Raw genomic sequence first — 26,049 nt, 5'->3', positions numbered from 1 at the left:
CGATCATTTATTGTAATATAACTACCGTAAATGTATGAGTGATTATTTGGTTTCTATATAATCTTGTTGGATTATGTCATATTGTTTTATTATTCGTTATCATATTTTTTTGCTCACGGTTAACCGACCCATAACCGATCTGTTATAACCTTTAAAACCGATTAACAGAAACTGCCACAACAGATTGGTTATGGTTATGGTTATCTTTTAACCGACATAACGGTTATGGTTATGTCAAAACCGCTCCAAAACGACCTATGCACACCCTAATAGTAACAATGTAACCACAAAGATACACGTTGCTTTACATATATAGCAAGTAATTAAAAATACTATGCATAAACAAATATGATACAAAGATTTACGGGAGAGTTTAGAGTGTAGCGTAACTACATCATATAATACATAAAAAGTGCCGCCACCACCACCACCCTAATTTTAAGTTAAGTTATGCGATATGTTAATATTGAAAAGTGCCGTTTAACATCCTTGTTTAAAGGGGGAGTTCAAACTATAACTAAGAGATGATGTAGAGATAAGTACGGTTTTCATCTCAGAGGTTTGTTTACATTCCCACTTTAGTCCAAAGTTCTTTTTTGTCTTTTAGTTTTGCTTTACTCTTATTCACTCTTAATATTGAAAAGTGTCGTTTAACATCTTTGTTGAGTTTGTGGGATTTAACCAAAGGTGATGGGATGATATTGGTGTAGTGGCGGGATTTCCTAGCTACCCGAAGTTTGTGATATGATATGATATGATATAATACGATAAGATATGATACGATAATATACGATATGATACGGTATGATATGATATGATATGATATCACATGAAAATGTACGATATGATATGATAAGATATCATACCATATCATTTCATATCTTATCAAGTTAAATAAAAAGGGAAACAAAATATTACATTAAAACCCATCGTGTGAACCACAAATGGGTATAAGTTAACAACAACATTTGACGAAGTTAAGTGAATTATTTAAAATAGAACTAAAACAAAACTAAATAACTTAAAAAGCCAAAAAAGGACTAAAAGTGGGAATCTAAGCAAAATTTGGGACTAAAAGCGTACTTAACTCTTTTGTTCCAAAACGTGTTGGTCCGGACATGCAAACCGGCCCTCGCCAAACCGTCCCAGGCCCATCACGTGAGAGGTAAATCAGCCTCGCCCAAGCGGCAAGGCGATTGGCGCTTAGGATCGGTTTTGAACCCACGACCTCTAGGTTATTGTTTCAAGTCTTACGCCCCCCTTGATCAACTGAGCTACATGTGTTGCAATACGGTGGCAAAAACATCTAAGAGTTGTTTTCAATTCTCTTAGATTTGGTCAAATATTTAGAGTTTATTCGATAAAAAAAGTTATAAATATGCTTGTTATATTTGTTGAGTTAAAGTGCGTTGTTACACACTCCTTAAGGTACTCAGTTAGTCTATATATACCTTATTGTCACAACATGACCAAAATCGTAAATTGATGTAATAAGATGAAAATTAATAAATAATCATGAATATAATAAGTCTATCATCGTTTAATATTATTGTATTAACAAAAAGAAAGTAAAAAACGTTAACTTGACACAATAAACTAACATTTGAATCAGTAGACCATTGCAAATCAGGAAAAGGAAGGTAAATTTATAGATACTCAACTTGAACTATTTAAGAAACTTTTTTGAACTCTTTGATGTGTTAGCTTTATTTTAGTTATGCCCAAAATGGATGCCAGTGTTCATAAGGAATATTGAACTTCAAATGTTACCGACTTGCGCATGATAATTCTAGATGACTAAACAAAAACTCTGTAGTTAAGTGTGCTAGAGCGGATCTGTATTAAGATGTGTACGTGATCTAATAGTAAGTCCACCCTATACCTAAAAACCCACACACATCATGTATATAGGTTTTCCAGATAAACAAAATAAGTTCACGGACTAGGTCATAATTTCACTTCTTGACTCTTTTAACTTATGCATAAGCATCACACATACATGGATACCCGTGGACGTAGTGTGTTTTGTGCTTAGGTTAGAGGGTCTTGTGGTTTGTACGCTTGAGGGTGTTTAGTGCGCGCCTAACAGTTATTTCCTTGTTGTCATTGAGATAACATCAAGACCGACACTTATTAATCAATATTTTATATCGTTTCTAGGTTTTCGTCTTAGATCCTCTATCATTAATATGAATTGTGTAACACCATTTGTTATGATGGTAAAGGAGGCTTAGTTTCAAAATGGTGGTCGGGAGTTCGATCCTCACTGGTTCATAAAAATAATTCGATCCTCACTGGTGGTGGCTTGTATGTTCAAAAAAAAATCATCAATATGATTTGTTACATTTTTTACAACCATTCTTTTTCTTTAAATTAATTCATACATTCAAAGTTAATTAATACCTTATAAATAAATATCATTGCCATTTAATGAATAAATATTTGCAAACAACGTTCTATAAATTAATATCTTCCATCCTTTCCAAATTCATACATTCAAAGTTAATTAATACCTTATAAATAAATATCTTTGCCATTTAATGAATAAATATTTGCAAACCCTGATAACGTTCAATAAATTAATATCTTCCATCCTTTCCAAATCATCCCCAACTAATCACAACCAGCTTCCTATGATGAACCTTAACAATCTACCTCAGTCCGATCCCCCACCAATTTACGATACTATCACTGGCTCATTGTTCATAGTATTTAGGGTGATCAACAAATTTTGTATATGTCTTGATGACTTTGGGTTGAATGCCTTCCATCATGGGTATATAGCTCAATATGGAACTCATACCGAGGATACTAAAGAGGGTATGTTATAATTTCAATTTTCATTTTCATATTCATTTTCATTTTCAATTTATTGAAGACTTTTATATATATATAATCACTTTCAGATTTCCATGTGGACGACTTCGAGGTAACCTTAAACGTGCGTTTGGGCAAGCAGTTTACTGGCGGTCAAACAATGTGATTAGAAACATGTGAATACCGAACTGCATCTTGAGGTATACACAAATATATGTTTTTAATTGTATGTAACTGTTGAATAAATCTTTAATCTGCTTTTATACACATTGACAGAAAATCATTGAAGTCCATATATTGTGGCTTGATGTGCAAGTTTATACCGTGGTTGTCATCCACATGCCTTAAGGTAATTCATTTCGATTCAGATCCGATTTATGTTGTGAGTAAATAAGTTTTTGACAGTGTTACGATCCTTCTTATTTTCAGGAGAAGGCTCACAAGTTCGAGTTCAGGAAATAGTAGCAAAGATACTTCAAAATTGCACAAGTTAATTATGTTTGTAAAGAAAAATTACCAAATTTGTTTTTATTTACTTTTTATAAGGGAGTGTTTAACTGTTGTATCTTGTTCATTTATTGGATATTTATTATTATATGATTGTAATCTTATGTTTATTTATTTTCATTTATATTAATTAATTATAATTTAAATTGGTATAATATATTTATCAAAGTTAATAGAAGCATAAATCTGATGTAAAATTAAGGCCAAATTAGGTTGCAAATGAAGCGCTACAATTATACGTCACTTAATGAAACTACAAATTAGGTTGTAAAATTATCAGCCTTTCTTTTCTGGGCCTTAAACCACACTATAAGTGCCCATGCGTGTAACTAACTTTAGAGTCTAGAGTCTAGACCCTCTGATAGTCCGATAGTTCACGAAAACCATTAACCGGATAATTTCCAAGATATCACTTATAACCATACTTTGGATTGTTGTACAGTATCTCGATCCTACACAATATAATACATATATAAAAGTTTCGTTAAGTTAGATAATCGTTAAGTTTAGAACACTAAATCGTGTTTATTCACGAACCATCATTTGGTCCGACTCCAAAGGCTCGATCAAACCCACTCTTCCCTTTAATTACTTTACTTGAGAAACATTTAAGTTACCTGGTTTGCATACGCATACTATAGCTACATAACATAACTTAAGCATGTGCTTGGCATATGGTCGTCATAGGTTACGAGGTACTCGAGAGTCGAGACCCAACATATGTTTATTTCGCCCCCTCGACAATATTTAGACAAAGATTTTTCATATTCAACGTAATTCACCAATCTAAGTAATGGTAAGGACAACCACTTTGTACATTCACATAAGTGTTGAATGAGTCAAAATAAATGTTTTGTTAGTCTTCTTATATGTTTCATGTATGTTACGTAGGTAGGAAAATGGCCGACTGTGAGAATTCATGGAACATGGCCGGAGAATGCACAGGCCTTTATAGACTCCTTGCGAGTAGAAAAAAATGGGCCCTGACATAAATATGTTCTTCATTAACATTAGAACCTTGAGGTTGTTCCGGTAAATACGTAAGCATATTTCCGGCTTAAGACATTTTTTTGGCTTCATTTATTTTTCTCTTTTTTTTCGTTTTTGAAAACTAGATAATGTTTATGAGACATAACTTCTAAAAAACAAGCAAGTTATTAAGCTAAAATTTCAAACAATCAAGTGTATTCAAGTGCATTTATAAACTGATAAACCTACTCAAATAACTTTAACTTTCAAGTCATATATTCGGAATAATATCTCGTAATCAACCTTTTTGTATGTACCGATTGGGATTTGGTAGAGAAGAGAAGGGATCCAGAAGAAAAATAGAAAATAAATAGAGTCAAATCATATCTTCATGCGGAAACATAGAATGCCATTTTATAGGCAAAGAGAAAATATAACATAGTCCACTAGCCCCAATACCAGCCTCAAACAAGGATTTCACAATGGGTTTTTTTATTGGTTTAAAAATCTTCGGGGCAAGTATTTCATATTTGTGCTTGCTATTTAAATAGGTTTCTACATTATGCTTTTGGACAATTGAACCTGCTGAACTTAACTGGTGGCTAATAAAATTAATATGCGCTCCTCCTAGTATTGTGCCTTGCGCGGCTGCACAACCCCACATCCGGCTCTGGGCAGGAAAAGAAGTTTTATGACATGAGTTATGTATGGAATATTATAAATATTAGTAAATCGTGAAATAATAAAATAATATTACCTAAATGTGTAAATTCAAAGATAAAGTCGACACTAAGTACCAATGAGGTTAGTGTCTCATTGTCTAAAGACAAAACCTTTAAAACACACAAGTTATGAGTGTTCAAGTTCTTTCGGTGACATAAATTCGACTATAATAAACATGAGGTTTACAAATTTTATTATAAGCGAGTTAAATTTAAAGTGCTTAAATAAATGTCATATTTTCTCGTTTTAATTAAAAGGTTACAATTTAAAATTATAAAAACTAATATTAAAAGAAATTCTAAAGTCACTAAATTTAATTACAATGTAAACGGAAACCAACTTAAATAACAAATTATATGATATGATACAATAAAATATATAATATAATATAATATAATATAATATAATATAATATAATATAATATAACATAATAATATATTGTAATATAGTATGTTAGAATACAATATAACACGATGTAATATGATACAATACAATATAGTTATATATGTATATATATGATTTATGGTGTTTATCATAAATATATGAAATAATATATATATAATGTAATATAAAATTAATATTAAATATATGGTATTGGTCAAACATATCCTTGAAACGTAACCTAAAAAACAATATTGAGGTAATAATATGATTGAAAAAAATGATACATTAAATAGAAACAATAAAGATTAAGGTACTTTCAATATAACCGATTTTTAAGTCACAAATTTTAATGCACAATTTATATCAATTTACACATTTAAAATGCTATTTTTATCATATAATTAGTATGTATTTAGTCCGATGCCACTATTGCCAACCTTAGTTGGCGTCTTTTGATGGATCCATAACATATAACCTTATATATATTATACCAAATCTATACGATCTTGTAGAAGTAGATATCTTAGCTTGATTATATTTAATCTTAAAAACAATCGCGTAGGTGAACGTGAGCAAGACTGTATTAAATTATATTGTAAGCAATAAATGTCAAGATTTGATTCACTTTGAAATGAATGTTTTGGTAATTCAAAGTGAATCAAATCTGTTTTGGTAATTCAAAGTGAATCAAATCTTTACATTTATTACATAAAATATAATTAATGTGTGTTACTTTGAAATGAATGTTTTGGTAATTCAAAGTGAATTAAATCTTTACATTTATTGCTTAGATATATGGGAAGAAATGCATGGCCATGTATTTTGTTAATTAATTCAAAGTGAAGCAAAATACATAACCCACCTTTTACATTTGGAAAGAAATAAATAAATGAAATACTAGAAAGTAGCACACATTAATTCTCTTACAAAAATTACATAAAAAATTTCAAATAAATGTTTTTCATTATATTCGAGAAGCAATGAACAATCAACATGTTACAAATAATTAATTAGCTTATACAACTTGAGCTATCTTTTGTCTTCCTTTCCATTGATCCTTGAACTAGGTAAATTATTCTACTAGTAATAACATAATTTGTCTCCATGATAACCTTCCAATTGTTATATCTCAAACTATAAACATTAAAACATGTATTATTCTCACCTTTCTTGAACCCTACAACGACTTTATAATCATCATTTATGGAATCATAACCAAAGCCCCAACAAAAAGAATTGATTATGATTCCATAAACGATGATTACAAGATCGTTGTAGGGTTTAGGAAAGGTGAGAATTCAACATGTTTTCATGTTTTCGTTTGGAATATAAAATTTGGAAGTTTATATTGGAGAGGTAGATTATCTTTTTGCTAGTTGAGTCGGTATCGTTTGCGAGGGAGGCGTTTATCATTGGTTGTCAACCTATATTTTAGCTTTTCCATAATGTTTTTTGTCTACAGGATGAAGCTGCCATGTAGATTACAGAAAGTTAATTAACATTCAACATATGTCACAACGAAAGAACGAATTAACAAAAGCAAAACCTCTTACCCTAAATACTACGAACAATGAGCTAGTGATGGTATCGTTTGTCGGAGAATTCGTATCTAACCTGAAAATGTTATGAAGATGAGTGAGAACAATAAATAAAAAAGAAACAACTTATATAAGTGTGTAGTTTAGTCAAATTAATGTATGAGAATGAGATAAGAACATTGAAAACCTTGTCTTTCTTGTGCCGTTATTTTGAAACAAATGCCAAAATAAGACTTGAAAACAATATAGATCCTCCATTTGGAGGCAGGTGTGAGTGGGGCTGCTCTAGAAGTGGTGAAAACAAGGATATTTAAAGAGTTGTCTAAGGGCAAAAGTGTCATTTGAACTTCTAGGGTTTGCATCGAAACGGAATGTTGATGCTCCGAACTATCCATGGGCCAAATTAATAGTGGTCATCACTTCTAGGCATTTATTAGCTGTCAAACAATCTTTCTAATTACTTCGTTCTCTATTTCTATTTGAGAGGGCCCTAAACGAAAACACGTAGTTTCTCATCCAAAAATGACTTTTACACGCATTAAATATTTACCTAATTAAACCGGTAGGTCAATTCAAAACGACTCGCTTTTTAGATGACCTCTCTAGAAGAAGGCGATTCTAACAATCTTTCTAATTACTTCATTCCCTATTTCTATTTAAGAGGGTCCTAAGGAAAAGTGTTTTATATCCACCGAGCTAAAAAAAGATGTCGATGTCTGTAGTAAACTAAAGGCATCGTTATTATGCTATAAGTATTTAAAGAGATTTAGATAGGAATTCGAATACCTTCAGATTTATATTCATGTCCGACAACTTAAAAATTTGTTAAGACGCATAACACCTTTTAGGGTACGAATCCAAAGACCTGTTACCGTATAGACTAGCGACTTTAACAGCACGACTATGTACAAAAGACTCTCCAACCTATATTTAGAAGTTAATCTATCAAGTATAAAAGATGTATAGTAACGATGTAACCACAAAGATACACAAATATGATACAAAGATTTACGGGAGAGTTTAGAGTGTAGTTTAACTACATCATATAATACATAAAAAGTGGCGCCACCACCACCACCCTATTTTTAAGTGAAGTTATGCGGTATATTAATATTGAAAAGTGCCGTTTAACATCTTTGTTTAAAGGGGAAAGTTTAAACTATAATTGAGAGATGATGTAGAGATAAGTACGGTTTTCATCTAAGAGGTTTGTTTACATTCCCACTTTAGTCCAAAGTTATTTTTTAGTGTTTTAGTTTTGCTTTGCTCTTATTTACGTCCAATCACTTAACTCAATCAGATGTCGGAGTTAACGGTTACCCATGTGCCAGTCATATGATGAGTAGTTTGGTAATTTTCTTTTTTCCTTTTAATTTAACTTTTATTATTATTATTATTATTATTTTTATATTAAACCAAGTTGGAGTTGGACCTAACACCCATACTTTTCTTCTCCATCTTGTTAAAAATAACCCTAAAAATCATAATCCTCACTATCTCATTCTTTGACGGCAACCACCATGACCCACCTACAACACCACCAAAATAGCTCAGACGTTTTGTTTCTTGTGGCTTCTCCCTCCTTTATCTGGTACTAATTAGGGTAAAATCTTGCTAATGGGGTGGATATGCAGTGGAAATTGGATATTATTTACCCTCAAAATCATGATGATAAGATTGAAACAAAGTTGAGTTTGGTTGGATTTCACCAAAGGTGATGGGACGATATTGGTGTAGTGGCAGGATTTCCTACCCGAAGGTTGTGCGTTGTATATGATATGATATGATATGATACGGTATGATATGATATGATATCACATGAAAATGTACCATATGATATGATAAGATATCATACCATATCATTTCATATCATATCAAGTTAAATAAAAAGGGAAACAAAAAATTACATTAATACCCATCATGTAAACCACAAATTAATGGGTATAAGTTAACAACAACATTCGACGGAGTTAAGGGAATTATTGAAAATAGGACTAAAACGAAACTAAATAACTTAAAAAGCCAAAAAAGGACTAAAAGTGGGAATCTAAGCAAAATTACACACTCCTTAAGGTACTCAGTTAGTCTATATATACCTTAGTGTAGGGGTGAGCAAATTAATCGTCATAACCGCAAACCGAACCATAACCGACATAACCGAACCGATTTTAACCGAAAATATAACCAGTGGGTCGGTTTAATGAATTTTTGAAAACCGCCATATGTGGGTTAGTTTTGGTTAATGTTAATTCCAAACCCGCCATAACCGAACCGCCACATTTATGTAACTAGTAATCGAGAAATAAGGGTTTAGAAATTAGAATAGTATATTTTTACACTTATTGTTGTTACATATTAAAAATTCTCCACACCAACTAGAATTTAGGCCAATAATATTGGTGTTATTGGTTACCATATTCATTCAAATGTTTCATAATTGCCGTTCTGAATTCTCATCCAAATTGCCATTTAAAATATTTAATATGTCAATTAGATATGTATATTTCATAAATTGTAGTAAAAAAAGAACATTTATTTGAATCCCACAATATAGGTAGAGACTATTCAGTGTTCGCAACCATATAGAAGGATTGTTTATTTTGATCACGGTTAACCGACCCATAACCGACTCGCTATAACCGTTAAAACCGATTAACCGCAACCGCCATGACGGATCGGTTATGGTTATGGTTATCTATTGACCGCTATATCGGTTACGGTTATGGGTTAGACAAAAAACCGCCCAAACCGACCCATGCACCCCCCTACCTTAGTGTCACAACATTACAAAAATAGTAAATGGATGTAATAAGAGGATAACTAATAAATAATCATGAATATAACAAGTCTATCATCGCTTAATATTATTGTTCTGAAAAAAAGAAAGTAAAAACGCTAGCTTGACACAATAAACTAACATTCGAATCAATAGACCATAGCAAATCAGGGAAAGGAAGGTAAAATTATAGATACTTAACTTGAACTATTTAAGAAACTTTTTTGAACCCTATGATGTGTTAGCTTTATTTTAGTTATGCCCAAAATGGATGCCAGGGTTCATAAGGAATATTGGACTTCAAATGTTACCGACTTGTTATGCGCATAATAATTCCATATGACTAAACAAGAGTTCTGTAGTTAAGTGTGCTAGAGTGGATCTAGATGTGTGATCTAGTGGTAAGTCCGCTCTATACCGAAAAAACCCACGCGCATCATGTATATTGGATTTCTAGATAAACAAAATAAGTTCACGGACTAGGTCATAATTTCACTTCTTGACTCTCTTAACTTTTGCATAAGCATCACACATACATGGATACCCGTTGACGTAGTGTGTTTTGCGCTTAGGTTAGAGGGTCTTGTGATTTGTACCCTTGAAGGTGTTTAATGCGCGCCTAACATTTATTTCCTTGATGTCATTGAGATAACATCAAGACCGACACTTGTTAATCAATATTTTTATCTCGTTTCTAGGTTTTCGTTTTCGATCCTCTATCATTAATATGAATTGTGTAACACCATTTGTTATGATGGCAAAGGTGGTTTAGTTTCAAAATGATTGTCGGGAGTTCGATCCTCACTGGTTAAAAAATATAATTTGATCCCCACCGGTGGTGGTTTGTATGTTACAAAAAAATCATTAATATGAATTTTTACGTTTTTTTACAACCATTATTTTTCTTTAAATTAATTAATGCAGTCCAAGTTAATTAATACCTTACAAATAAATATCTTTGCCATTTAATGAATAAAAAATTGCAAACCCTGATAACATTCTATAAATTAATATCTTCCATCCTTTCCAAATCATTCCCAGCTAATCACAACCGGCTTCCTATGGTGAGCCTCAACAATCTACCTCAGCCCGATCCACCACCGATTTACGATACCATCACTGGCTCATTGTTCATAGTATTTAGGGTGATCAACAAATTTGGTATAAGTCTTGATGACTTTGGGTTAAAGGCCTCCCATCATGGGTATATAGTTCAAATATGGAACTCATACCAAGGATGCTAAAGAGGGTATGTTACAATTTCAATTTTCATTTTCACATTAATTTTCATTTTATTGAAGACTTATATATATACATATATCACTTTCAGATTTCCATGTGGATGACTCCGAAGTAACCTTAAATGTGTGTTTGGGAAAGCAGTTTACAGGCGGTCAACAGTGTGATGAGAAACATGTGAATACCGAACTGCATCATGAGGTATACACAAATATATGTTTTTAATTGTATGTAACACTTGAATAATCTTTATTATACACATTGACAGAAAATCATTGAAGTCTATATATTGTGGCTGGATGTGCAAGTTTATACCGTGGTTGTCACCGACATGCCTTAAGGTAATTCAGTTTGATTCAGATCCGATTTATGTTGTGAGTAATAAGTTTTTGACAGTGTTACGATTATTTTCAGGAGAAGGCTCACAAGTTCGAGTTCTGAAAATAGGAGCAAAGATACTTCAAAATTGCACAAGTTAATTATGTTTGTAAAGCAAAATTACCTAATTTGTTTTTATTTACTTTTTATAAGGGAGTGTTTAACTGTTGTATCTTGTTCATTTATTGGATATTTATTATTATATGATTGTAATCTTATGTTTATTTATTTTCATTTATATTAGTTATAATTTAAATCGTTAAAATATATTTATCAAAGTTAATAGAAGCATAAATCTGATGTCGAATTAAGACCGAATTAAGTTGTAAATGGAACGCTACAATTATAAGTCACTTAATGAAGCTACGAAAAGTAGTTCACGTACGGTTAGTCGAAAAGACCAGGAACTGTGGAAGGCTTGACCCCTTGATCTGCGGTATGTATGTGTATCACAGAACAATTTTAATTATACAAGTCATTGATTATCATAAACCCCAATATACTGTTTTTGCGAGGCTCGTATATCTCTATTACCGGCTTTTCTTTACTGGGCCTTAAACCACACTATAAGTGCCAATGAGTGTCACTGACTCTAGAGTCTAGACCCTCTGATAGTCCGATAGTTAACGAAAACCATTAACCGGATAATTTCCCAGATATCACTTATAAGTTATAACCATACTTTGGACTATTTGGTCCATGTTTACCAAAAAAGTCATCCATCCCAAGTAAGTGACTTTGACCCAGAAAAGTCAAACACTACTAGAAAACATGTCCTTTTCCTATAAAATTCCTACGACAAGTACTTCCAACAGATTTTAAACGAATTTCCAACAAAAAATATAAGCTTTAATTTTCCTATGATATTGCAACAAAATAGTAACAACAGGATTTTCGTTGGCAAAATTGTTGCCAACTTTCCAACAAACTTCTACAAAGAAATATTTACCAACTATTTCTTTTGTTTTATTATGCTTGTATAAGCTAACCCCAAAGTTTGCAACGGTGTATATTTTTAGCAATTTTATAAGAAAAGTTGTTGGAAAACGGTTAAAAACTATTTTCAAGCATGTGTTTTTAACATCACCTTTTGTTGGAAAGTGAGTTTTCCAACAGATTTCTTACAAAATCGGTCGTAGAATTGAACTTTTTGGTTAATTTAAATGTTTTATTATGACAAAGTTAATTACATAAGTTAGAAGGGAATGAAATAATAGGTTGTTTGAAAAATGGACCAATTGATTAAACAAAGATACGAATGTGACTTGTCTGATGTCATGTGGAATATATAAACGGTTATTAACCATTCAACTGTCAATTTGAGCTTCAATTTGTTTTAAAAATTACTTAGATACGATATATTAAATTTTGTAATGACCCCATAAAAATTAATACTTGGAACCCATACTATTAAGGCTGAACTAGTCTAGTGGAAAGTCCCTTGTTTTTTCTTTGAGAGGTTGCAGGTTCAAGCCTCACCATACCCAGTTTTTGTTGTTTTTTTAATATTATAGTCAATATTAGTTATTTAGTTAGAGTATTAGTGTTTTTTCTTTAGTTTATCCCATATAACCATTATCACTTTCGTTTATCCCATATAACCATTATCACCATGCAACATATATAATGACAACATGAGTTTTACGTATACTTAAATTATTTATCTTGTGTATTGTGTATGTATATTATAATTAATCATTTATTTGTGTAAGAGTTAGTTTTTTATGTCTTGGTTATTCATGTAAGACCATATATATATAGCTTACGCTTATGTTTTTCGGGTATGAATAAAAATGAATTAAAAGTGTATGTTCTATCTAGTTTCTAATCTATATTCTTTCTACTTACTCGTTTCCAATGACACCATATTTTCGTGTTTTATTATGTTCCTCGTCTCGACCCGACCCGAATAACGACCGACCCAAAAATTTTGTAAACCGGAAAAATTGGGACCCCATTGGCAAAAAATCCTGGGTCCGCCACTGGGACGACGGCGACTTTTTGGTTGTTTGGATGATAAAAGGCTAGGGTGATGGTGTAATGATATTGACTATGATGACGACGTATTTATGAGTTTTCATTCTTGGTTCTCTTACGTTTTTGGTTTTCAATAGGTTTGCCAAATGTTGATGATTAAGACACGCCGGTTGCTATGCGGGCTTTAATCATCATCTAAACACCCTCGCAACGCGGCGGATCAACCTACTAGTTTAGTTACAATGTAGACGGAAACCAACTTAAATAACAAATTATATAATATGATACAATAAAATATACAATACATAGATGATAAATAATACAATAAATATAATTTATATAACATGATAATGTAATATAGTATGCTAGAATACAATATAACATGATGTAATGATACAATACAATATAGTTATATACTCCCTCCCAGGGTCGGCTCCGAAAAGCCGAAAAAAATTTTGGGCTAAAGGCAAAAAAAATTTTGAGCCTTAAGTAAAAGGTTGGGTTTAAACAATTTAATTTTAAATTAGCTTACTTAATTATGATTTGAGTTGTGTAAAAAAATCTTTGTATAAAATAAGCTTAAAAATGTCTCAAATGAGACTAGAACCCACAACCTTTTGGTTAGATGTTATACCCCTTTACCATTAGACCAAATAATTGTTATATAATTGTGTTGAAACATTGATTATACATATTTTTTTCATACAAATTTATATAAAAAAATTTGAAAAAAAAAATTTTCGGGCCTAGCCGGGTGTCGAGCCTATGGCCGTCGACTACCCCGCCATGCCTTAAGGCCGCCCCTGCTCCCTCCGTCTCATTATAAGTGTCATAGTTTGATTTTTCAAGTTTTTCTTGCTTAACTTTGATCGACAATATTTTTGTTTGTGTTATATAATACTTGATGTAAAATATATGAATGGATTGAGTTTTAAATGTATTTTACATTGATATAATTTTCATCAGGTATTATATGATACAAATAAAAATATTTACGATCAAAGTTGCAAAAGAAAGACTTGAAAAGTCAAACCACGACACTTATAAAGGGACGGAGTGAGTAATATATATGATATCTACCTATACTAATAAAAGAAAATAATTCTGACACATGTCATTCTGAGATTAATTCTCACTATTATTTTCCCGTCAAAATCACTTCTCTTCTATTGATGGAAAAGAAAAAAAATCTTGATTCTAAATATAGTATTGATTATAAATTCAACATACCGTATTAATTGTTCAATCTTCATTGATTGGATTATTAATGTCATAAATTATATTCTAAACATACTTAATATAAAAAAATTATTAATATAATAATTACGTGTCTAGATATATTTTTTTTAAATTGGAATGTATATATAAAAGAGTTTATGTTTAAAGAGTTCATTAACATTCAATTTTTTGAGACATTTTCATTTTAATGTAAGCTATAATAAAATATTTTTTAACTTTTTAAAAATATTTAGTCTTAAAAATCATAGTCAAATTTTCCATTCTTTATATTTATTATAGGAATATTGTGATATTGAACAATAATGTGTGTATAAGGATATCATGAAAGATGTTCAAAAAAAATTTGTTGTCTTTTTTTTTTGTCTATGGTCGGGTATCGAATGCATAACATTTTTGTGAAAAACTTTAGCTACATCTTTCACATCGAAAGACCTCATTGTTTTAAATGATGCTTCCAGTGGCATTGTTTCATTATTGTATAGCGATGGTAGAACAACTCATTGTCGATTTAAAATTTAAATATATTTCACGATATAGAACGACTACATATGTAATACATTTTTTACGTAATATAAAGAGACTTAATTATCTTTTTTTTATTTAGATTAAATTATTCATTGTAATTTATACATAAGTGTATCCCGTGTATAATACACGGGTTTCTAAAGCTAGTAATATAATATTACATAATATAATATATATGATATATGGTGTTTATCATAAATATATAAAATAATATATGTCATGTAATATAAAATTAATATTAAATATATGGTGTTGGTTAAACATATCCTTGAAACGTAACCTAAAAGACAATACCGAGGTAATAATATAATTGAGAAAAATGATACATTAAATAGAAAAAATTTAATATTAATGTACTTTTAATATAACTGATTTTTTAAGTCACAACTTTTAATGCACAATTTATATCAATCTACATTTTTACAAATGATATTTTTACCATCATATAATTAGTAAGTATTTAGTCAATGCCACTATTGTCGCCCTTAGTTGGCGTTTTTTGATGGATCCATAACAAATACCCTTATATTTATTATACCAAATCTATACGATCTTGTAGAAGTAGATATCTTGGCTTGATTAACTTTCATCTTAAAAACCGTATTAAATTATTGTAAGCAATAAATGTAAAGATTTGATTCATTTTGAAACGAATGTTTTCGTAATTAATAAAATTATAAAATAAATGACCCGCCTTCTACATTTTGAAAGAAATAAATAAATGAAATACTAGAAAGTAACACACGCTAATTCTCTTACAAAAATTACATATAAATTTCAAATAAATGTTTTTCATTATATTCGAGAAGCAATGAACAATCAACATGTTACAACATAAATTAATTAACTTATACAATTTGAACTATTTTTTGCCCCCATCTTCTAATAACATTGAACAATGACCAAAGTTGTCGATTATTGTCTTCCTTTCCCTTAATCCTTGAACTAGGTAAATTACTCAACTAGTAATAACATAATTTGTCTCCCCGATAACCTTCCATTTGTTATATCTCAAACTATAAACATTAAAACATGTATTATTCTCACCTTTCTTGAACCCTACAACGACCTTGTAATCATCGTTTATGGTTTGGTTATGATTCCATAAATGATGATTACAAGGTCGTTGTAGGGTTCAGGAAAGGTGAGAATTCAACATGTTTTCATGTTTTCGTTTGAGATATGAAGTTTGGAAGGTTATTGGAGAGGTGTATTATCTTTTTACTAGTGGCCTCGGTATCTTTTGCGAGGGGGGCGTTTATCTTGGTTGTCAACCTATATTTTAGCTTTTCCATAATGTTTTTTTTCTACAGGATGAAGCTGCCATGCAGATTACAGAAAGTTAATTAATATTCAACATATATCACATCGAAAGAACGAATTAACAAACGCGAAACCTCTTACCCTGAATACTACGAACAATGAGCTAGTGATGGTATCGTTTGTTGGAGAATTCGTATCTAAACTGAAAATGTTATGAAGATGAGTGAGAACAATATATAAAAAAGAAACAACTTATAAAAGTGTGTAGTTTGATCAAAGTAATGTATGAGAATGAGATAAGAACATTGTAAACCTTGTCTTTCTTGTGCCGTTATTTTGAAACAAAGGCCAAAAGAAGAGTTGAAAACAATATAGATCCTCCATTTGGAGGCAGGTTATGATTGAGGCTGTTTTCGAAGTGGTGAAAACAAGGATATTTAAAGAGTTGTCTAGGGGCAAAAGTGTCATTTGAACTTCTAGGGTTAGCATCAGACGGCTGAATGTTGATGCTCTGGACCATCCATGGGCCAAATTAATAGTGGCAATCACTTTTTGGCAATTATTAGTTTTCAAACGTTTCTAAAAAGTTCTGAATATTTGGACCCCTTAAGATGAGGTTCTAATTAAGGATCGAGCACATAGTTTCTTCTCCTTTGAGAATAATCAAAAACGGAAAGTGTTCAACCGGAACATGAAAACGTGACTAAATTGGTCCTAGTTACTCTTCGGGACGGAGTGGAAGAAAGAAGGGGATTCTCGTACACGGAAAAGGATCCAATAACTTTGAAAGAATTGAACGAGGAGCCATATGAGTTGAAAATCTCATGTACGGTTCTGTAGATCGAGTGATAGTAGGGTGACTTACCTGCCAACTTTTCCACTCTCACCCAAAAAACCGAACTCTGCCTTACTTAAAGTTGTCAGAGTACGATTAACCTCTGGATTTAAATCACTGCTTATATACCCGGTATTGGCCATAATTCACAAGAACATTCTGTAGTCTTATCAAAGGATCAGAAAAAAAAAGGTTCGGATCTCTAGCGGGAATGATTTGGAAGAGCGAAAACCAAAAGTAGTGGTATTTGCTAGCAACAACATAATGGAGGCAATCAATCAATATATATTATAGATTGATATGAAATCTGATTCAAATCCAACGTAGCACCCATAGGTACATAAGAATGTATTGAATCGATTCAAAACGCTCACTTTCTAGATGATCTCTTTAGAAGAAGGCGATTCTAACAATCTTTCTAATTACTTTGTTCTCTATTTCTATTTAAGAGGGTACTAAGGAAAAGTGTTTTATTTCCACCGAGCTAAAAAAGAAGTCGATGTCTCTAGTAAACTAAAGACGTTATTATGCTAAAAAATTTTAAAGAGAGTTTGATCGGAATTCGAATACCTTCATATTTATATTCATGGCGCGGAGTCAAAAAGTGAAAGCTATAAATGAGATAGTATGTTGATTAAAATGTGTCAACCATGTTGTCACCGGAACGGCAACTTAAAAATTGTTAAGACGCATAACACCTTATAGGGTACAAATTCAAAGACCCGTTACCGTAAAGACTAGCAACTTTAACAATACGACTATGCACAAAAGACACTAATTAACGTATATTTATAGTCTTATTGACGATGTAAGTTAGTGTATCAAGTATAAAAGATATATAGTAACAATGTAACCCCAAAGATACACATTGCTTTACATATATAGCTAGATTATTAAAAATACATGTATAAACATATATGATCCAGAGATTTACGGGAGAGTTGTGAGTGTAGTGTAACTACATCATATAATACATAAACTTTGGAAATTGATAGGCACTAAACACCTTAAGGGTACGAGGTGCGTGATGATAGTTAATCGGTATGGAATGGACTTCTAACCCGAGTCATCTGTGCTAATACATGTTTCTCTCCATATGTATGGGGTTAACGTCCTCTAGCTAGCTAGAATGCTTCCTTTATTAATCGTTACACTAAGAAATTCTAACGTAAGGAGTTTTTAATGCCATTGTGATATTACCTTACATAAATATGATAAGCGACCGTTCAAGGTTTTATCTCGTCATCAAGATTCGTTTTATGAGAACTCACGGAATTTTAAGTTAGATTTTATTCAACAAATAAATCAGTTTTTCTATGAGCGTGTGACTATAAATTAAAATACGAGCCATATACTATGTTGGGAAAAGATTACTGTAATGAAATGAACCGTGTATAAACCATGAGCTACATTGAAATCTAAACAATTCTTGACAATTACTTAAGCTAATATGATTATACGATTAAAAGAAGTTCAAGGATAGACGTCTGAAATGGTTATAAGTGATATCTTCAAATTCTCTTTATCAAGTTTGACTTTTCTGGGTCAAAGTCACTTACTTGGGATGGTTGAACGGGTCAACTAGATTTTGATATGTGTCTACTTTGCTTATCACGATGACACCTCATTCCAATATTTCCCGAATAAGATGGAACTTCCTTAGAATGTGCTTGGTTCTGTGATGAGACCTTGGCTCTTTGGCTTGAGCAATGGCACCTGTGTTATCACAGAATATCTCGATTGGTTTGTGAATACTCGGAACCACATCGAGATCGGTGATGAACTTCTTCATCCAAGCAGCCTCTTTAGCAGCATCTGATGCAGCTATATATTCGGATTCGGTGGTAGAATCCGCCACTACACTCTGCTTAGAGCTCTTCGAATAAATAGCTCCTCCATTGAGAGTGAAAACGAAACCCGACTATGAGCGAGAATCATCTCGGTCAGTCTGGAAGCTAGCATCAGTGTAACATTTTACAGTGAGCTCCTCTTCCACTCCCCCAAACACCAAGAACATGTCTTTGGTCCTATTCAAGTACCTTAGAATGTTCTTCACAGCAGTCCAATGGGCAATGCCAGGACTCTGTTGAAAACGACTGGTCATGCTCAAGGCATACGAGACGTCAGGTCTAGTGCACAACATAGCATACATGATAGAGCCAACCGCAGAAGCATATGGAATTGCTTGCATACGTTTAGATTCAATGTCCGTTGCCGGAGATTGCGATTTGCTCAACACGGTTCCTTTAGTCATTGGAACAGCTCCTTTCTTGGAGTTTTCCATTGAGAAGCGTGCCATCACTTTGTCTATGTAAGTACTTTGACTAATCCCTAGAATCCGCTTAGATCTATCTCTATAGATCTTTATTCCCAGAATATATGCGGCTTCTCCAAGATCTTTCATCGCAAAACAAGATTCCAACTAGTGCTTAACTTCCTTAAGCATAGGAATGTTGTTCCCAATGATCAGTATATCATCCACATACAAGATGAGGAATGATATAGTGCTCCCACTAGCCTTTCTGTAAACACAAGGCTCATCTTCATTTTTGACAAAACCAAACTCTTTGATTTTCTCATCAAAGTGAAGATTCCAGCTTCGAGATGCTTGCTTAAGCCCATAAATGGACTTGTTCAATTTGCAAACCCTATTAGGATATTTTGGATCGACAAAACCTTCAGGCTGAACCATATAGACATCTTCAAAAAGATGCCCATTAAGAAAAACGGTTTTGACATCCATTTGCCATATCTCATAGTCATAGTATGCAGCAATGGCAAGCAATATCCTAATTGACTTAGTCATAGCAACGGGCGAAAAGGTTTCATCATAGTCAACACCTTGAGTTTGAGTAAAACCTTTCGCGACTAGCCGTGCCTTATAGGTTTGCACATTTCCATGCATGTCGGTTTTTCTCTTGAAAATCCATTTGCTCCCTACTTCCCGACTATCGGGGGTAGCTCAACCAAGTTCCAAACTTGGTTATCATGCATGGATTGCATCTCAGCGTTCATGGCATCTTGCCATTTCTTGGATTCCGGATCCAAGATAGCAGACTTGTAGTTAGTAGGCTCGTCCCCAGATTCGGCTACTAATAAGACTTCAGGACCATCTAGATGACATAAGTATCTAGAATTTGGTACGGGAGTCCTACAACTTCTGCGAACGCTTGTGTTCACGTTTGATGTGTCAGCAACAACAACTTGTTGATCAGACTCTCCAACTTCCTCAGCAGTTGGTTGTGGTTCTTGAATTTCTTCAAGATCGACAATGTTACTTCTAGTTCCTTGACTAAGAAATTCTTCTTCAAGGAAGTAGCTTTCCTCCTGACAGAAATCGTATTTGTATCAGGATGAAAGAAGTAATAACCGCTCTTGTAATAGTATCCGACGAAAATAACTTTTTCGTCGCGGGGATCAAGTTTGTCATCAGACTCACTTGTGATATAAGCATCACATCCCCATACTCTAAGATAAGACAATTTGGGTTTCTTTCCTTTATGCCATATCTCATATGGTGTTTTGTCTATCTTCTTAGTTGGAGCTAGATTGACAATGCGGGCGGCGGTCATAAGGGCGTAACCCCAAAAGGAGTGAGGCAAGTTAGTTCTACACATCATCGATCGAACCATGTTTAGCCATGTTCGATTTCTCCTCTTGCTCACGCCATTAAGTTGGGGTGTGCCAGGTGGAGTGAGCTGTGAAACAATTCCATGCTCTTTTAGATGAGTGATGAACTCTGTGATAAGATACTCTCCACCTCGATCTGATCGAAGTATCTTAATGGTTTTATCAAGTTGTTTTTCCACTTCGCTTAAAAACTCTTTGAACATTTCAAAAGTTTCATGGTTTCTAGTCATGGTTCTGAAAGGTCCACATACATCAGTATGTATGAGTCCTAACAGATCACTTGCTCGTTCACTTTTATTAGTGAAGGAGTCTTTGGCGAGTTTGCCAGCTAAGCAAGATTCACGAGTGTTAAAAGAGTCTGGTCCTGTGTATTTAAGAATACCTTCAGATTGGAGTCTTTTAACTCTTGCCTTGCTTATGTGGCCAAGTCGGCAATGCCATAGAAAAGTATCATTGACACTAGTCTTGATACGATTTGAAAGATGATATACGTTATTGTCAGGTTGAACATCAATCTCATAAATACCATTTCGAGGTTTAGCCTCAAAATAAAAGATATCATTTAAGTAAGCAGAAATAGCCATGTCATTAAGAACATACTTAAATCCTTGTTCAAATAATAACGAAACTGAAATGATGTTTCTGGTCAAGCCAGGAGCATACAAACAATTATTTAAAGGAAAAACTAGGCCAGATGGACAAGTAAAATGAAATACTCCGGTTGCCAGAACTGGTACTCTCTTCTCATCTCCAACGATGAGTTCCATGCTGCCTTTTTCAGTTTCTTCCACTTCTCAGGCTCCTGCAAGACATTAACGATGTGGTAACCACATCCGGTATCAAATACCCATGTGTTGCTAGAGACAGTGAAAAGTTCAATAACGTATATGGAAATACCTCCAGAAGAGCCTTCACCATTGGCTCTCTTCTTTTTGGTTTCAGCAAGGTATTCGGGGCAGTTTCTCATCCAGTGTCCCATTTGGTTGCATTTGTAGCACTTGCGCTCCTCAAAGGGCGGCGGCTTTTTCTTTGCAACTACCTTGTTAGTGTTGGTGGCAACATTGGCAGCAACAATAACTTTCTTCTTGCCTTTTCCCTTAAAACCCCGATTCTTTGGTTTTGGCTTTTTGACACTAGCAGATTGAATCATCAGAACTTAATTGGTCCTAGAAGGAATGTTCATCTCAGCCGTCTTGAGCATTTTATGAAGCTCCGACACTGTCTTCACCCAACCATTCATGTTGAAATTCATTACGAACTGGTCGTATGAGTTGGAGAGAGAGTTGAGAATGAAATCCGATGCCATCTCATCGGGCATGGGATAATCAAGTTTCTTGAGCTGATCGATGTGCCCCTTCATCTTAAGAACATGAGCACTGACGGGAGACCCCTCTGCCATCTTGTAACTGATGAGTTGTTTCATGGGGTCGAAACGTTCTTGACGGGCTTGTTTCTGGAACATGCCCTTGAGTTGCTCAAGCATCTCATAGGCACCAAAGTCTTGGTGGCTAGCATAATACAGGAGACCTCAGCTGAGTCATCCTTATGCTTGTCAAGAATTTTTTGTGCAGCGGCTGTGTTGTTTTCAAGCTCGGTTGGAACTGGTCCATCGAGAACATACAGGCGCTTTGCCATGGTCAGAACAAGTCTCAAGTTGTGGTGCCATTCGATGAAGTTGGTACCGTTCAGTTTATCCTTCTCAAGGATAGTCTTAAGGGCGTAGGGTGAGTATTCGTTTGACGACATCTGATTAATTAAGCAAAAGTAAATTTAATTAGTATTTTCGACGCTGTAGTCCTATTATTAATGACCCAATAACATTAATAAATTAGGAGTATGAGAATCTGGCTTCCAGTTATTAAAGTCAGCTGTAGCACACAACATTAATAAGTGGTTAGGCAGACCGACAACGATTGTCAATTGTGAATAGAGCACAACTCTCGGTTATGAGGCCTATAGAGACAACGATTGTCTGTATAGATACGTTTAGCCTCATCTTTGCCCACTTTAAGTCTCCAGACAGCTTTAGCACATAACAGGAGAGTAAAATAATAGTTGTCCTAGTACCGTGACGTGAGAAAGGGCCGGATGTGTCAACGAAGCGCTTTCACCTTGATGGGATAGGCTAGAAAATAAGTGCGGTGCTGTAGCTCCAAACACTCGAAATTTCGCAGTATGCCTCAAGTGTGACTTGTAGTAGGATTGGCATAAACTATTGGTTTTAAATTGGGATAAATTTTAAAATTACCAAATAGAGTAAAAGTCAAATTTTACTGTATTTATTACCGCGACGCATAGATGAACCATTTCATCTCTCAGGACACTTAGTTTTAAATAACCTATTAAAACTAAGTTTGTAGCGATACGACTAACCAATTTTAAGTTATAATAACTTATTAGTTTTGGAAATCAAAACGCTTTTAATTTGCAAAACAAAATCGGTTAATAAAATGTTTATTTTTCAATTTATTTGGTATTAGGTTGGTGATATTATAATCCTATTATAATCAAACCAAGCAACCACAAATAGCAAATAACAAAAATATGTAAATCCTTTATGCCAAAAGTTGATCGGTCTCGCTAGAGCCAATTAGGGAGACCAATCGGGTCAAGGGGTCACAACACAAACAACCACAAGGATGGACTACGCCGTGCATCCCGTCGTATTGCCCGAACTCCCACTAACTCCAAAATGGTCCTCGAGCTCGTCCTCGGTTATCTTCGCGTCTTCTTAATTACAAATTTATAAACTAACATTAATATGTCCTATTACAAATTTAAACCATCTTAATGGCCAAAAGAAAACCGAAAATTAAATAATAACCTTTTTACAACTTTTGAACCAACCATATGGCCAAAACAAGCTCAAACACCAAACACAACCAAACAAACACATAGGCCGGGGCCGGATTTACATATTCACAATAAATAAAATTTCGGGTCGTTTTGACTTGGTCAAATAAAATAAACAAAATTTTGACCAACTCAAAATCACCCGAAAATAAATCTAGATCAAAACTTTAAACGATTTAAAGTTTAAGATGTAGATCCGGTTTAAGCGAACCGGTATCGACTCGTACGTTGTAACCGCGGCTCTGATACCACTGTTGGGGTTTCAACGGTGGTACGGAACGAAAACGGTTATTATATTTGAACCCGTTTTAGTTAAAAGAATCGTTTCAATAGTTGTTAATCATTATTAATAAACGAGTATATGAACGAGTTATAAAACGCAGCGGATATAACGAGTTAAAACGAACCAAAACGAAAACCGAACCCGGATCCGATTACAAACGCGTACGAGCACGAATAACATAAATAATAATCAACCATAGGGTGTTTTGTCGATATACCTCGGTTATACACAAACCGGGAAGACACCAAAGGCTAACGAGAAGAACTAGAGATGACACAATGGAGATCCAACTGTTCCGGCAGGCGAACGGCGGCGGCGGACGGCGGAGAACAGCAGAGACGGCAGTGGCAGCTTGTAACAGCAACAGTTCTCTGGAATCTGGCTCACCGGAAAACCGCGACTCACCGGATTTGCTTGAAAGCGGCTGAAAAGGTTCGCCGGAAAAGCGGGCTGGCCGGAGAAAGGCTATAGATGGACGGAGATAAGCAAAGAGCAGCATTTTTTTAATATACTAAACTTTCGTTTTTTTAACAAACGAACAATTATTTAAAGATTTGTTTTTTTATATATTTTTAACAGATGGAGAGGAGGGAATATGAGGTTGCAATAGAGGACGGGAAGCTTTTATATAAACAAACAGGAGAATATGTAGACACGACCGGATCATCAACGGGTTCTAAATGGATTTTTGTTTTAAGTACGTCTAGAACTTTATATGTTGGAGTAAAAAAGAAAGGCTTATTTCAACATTCGAGTTTTTTAGCCGGCGGTGCCACATTAGCAGCCGGGAGATTGGTTTCTGAGAAAGGCGTTTTAAAGGTAATTTTAATTTGATATATATAGGTAATTTGGTATATAATTTTTTTATTTTTTATATATATATTTTTTTGTAAATTTATGCTAATAATATTGTGATTTGTGATTATTTAACAGGCGATTTGGCCTCATAGCGGGCATTATCGTCCCACACAAGAAAATTTTCAACATTTTGTTTCGTTTCTGCAAGATAATGATGTGGATACTACTTATGTTAAGGTAAAAAAAATAAGATTCTAAAGTTTTTTACTTTTCTTTAATTGATAAAAGATAAAAATATTTTATTAATTATTAAATTTTTTTATTATTATTATTATCAGATGAATTCAGATGAAGATGATAACGAGTCACTTAACAAGCAAGGCGTTAGCCTTCATGTAAGAACTCACTCGTCAGAAGAAGACGTGAGCGAAAAGGAACGCTTAGATACAGAAGACATGCCTTTAGTCGATCACATCTCAAAAGTGACACTTGTCATGAAACAAATTACCAATTTACCCCTGGACTCGTCAAAAAAATCGAGACTTTCTCGTTCATCAAGCAGGAAACTAACCACTCTCGACACCAAGAATCACGCTGACGATGACACCACGTCAGCACATGACGTGTCAGATGACGGAGACGAGCCGAGTTTAGACAAAACAGTCCCTAAAAAGTCAATCTTGAAAAGAATAGGTTCGCATAAAGGAACAAAATCTTTTCAACTGGGACGCCAGCTGTCGTGCAAGTGGAGCACGGGAGCCGGGCCCCGCATAGGGTGTTTGAGAGACTACCCTACTGAGATGCAGTCACATGCATTGGAGCAAGCAAATTTATCTCCCAAAAGTGCCCCTTGCAGCCACAAGAATATTAATAAGAGTTTTTTTTTCAAGAAATTGTGGACCTTATAAAACAAGTTCTTCCCCAGTCAAATGATTTTTTGATTAAATTATTATTTTTTTTAGGGTAGATATGAGATTAACATAGGAGATTAATGATTTATTTCATTCATTCTTTTTAAAGTTAACATGATCAAAGTATCAAAGATTCAAACATGTATACAACTTTAGTTTTTTTATTTTTTTTTACTTATATAAATATATAGGTGGGAAATAAAATTGTAGATGTTACATGTGTATTCAATATTCATTCATTAATGATAATAATTATTTTTTACAGTTGAATAAAACATAATATTCATTTGATTTGTTTGACTTTATAGTACAGGTGCACAAACCAATTTAAAACCTAAAACCGGTTTGATTTGGTCAACAAAAGTCAAAACATATTTATGATTGATTTATTGACCTGGTTACG

At 33.5% G+C, this 26,049-nt stretch overlaps 1 pseudogene across 1 annotated transcript; it reads left to right on the top strand.

The window, feature by feature from the left end:
* The first annotated feature begins 24,207 nt into the window (after positions 1 to 24,207).
* Positions 24,208 to 25,668, top strand: LOC143562130 (IQ domain-containing protein IQM2-like; annotated as a pseudogene). The gene is made up of 4 exons (XR_013140428.1): positions 24,208 to 24,369; positions 24,517 to 24,756; positions 24,871 to 24,972; positions 25,074 to 25,668. The product of XR_013140428.1 is annotated as an IQ domain-containing protein IQM2-like (transcript).
* Positions 25,669 to 26,049: the final 381 nt, after the last annotated feature.

Source organism: Bidens hawaiensis, unplaced genomic scaffold (genome assembly GCF_021521415.1).
Source record: "Bidens hawaiensis isolate Kalapana, Puna unplaced genomic scaffold, B.hawaiensis_p1.1 tig00020911_1, whole genome shotgun sequence".
NCBI lineage: Eukaryota > Viridiplantae > Streptophyta > Magnoliopsida > Asterales > Asteraceae > Bidens > Bidens hawaiensis.
The sequence above is the reverse complement of the archived record's forward strand: the minus strand, read 5'-3'. Positions and strand labels throughout refer to the sequence as shown.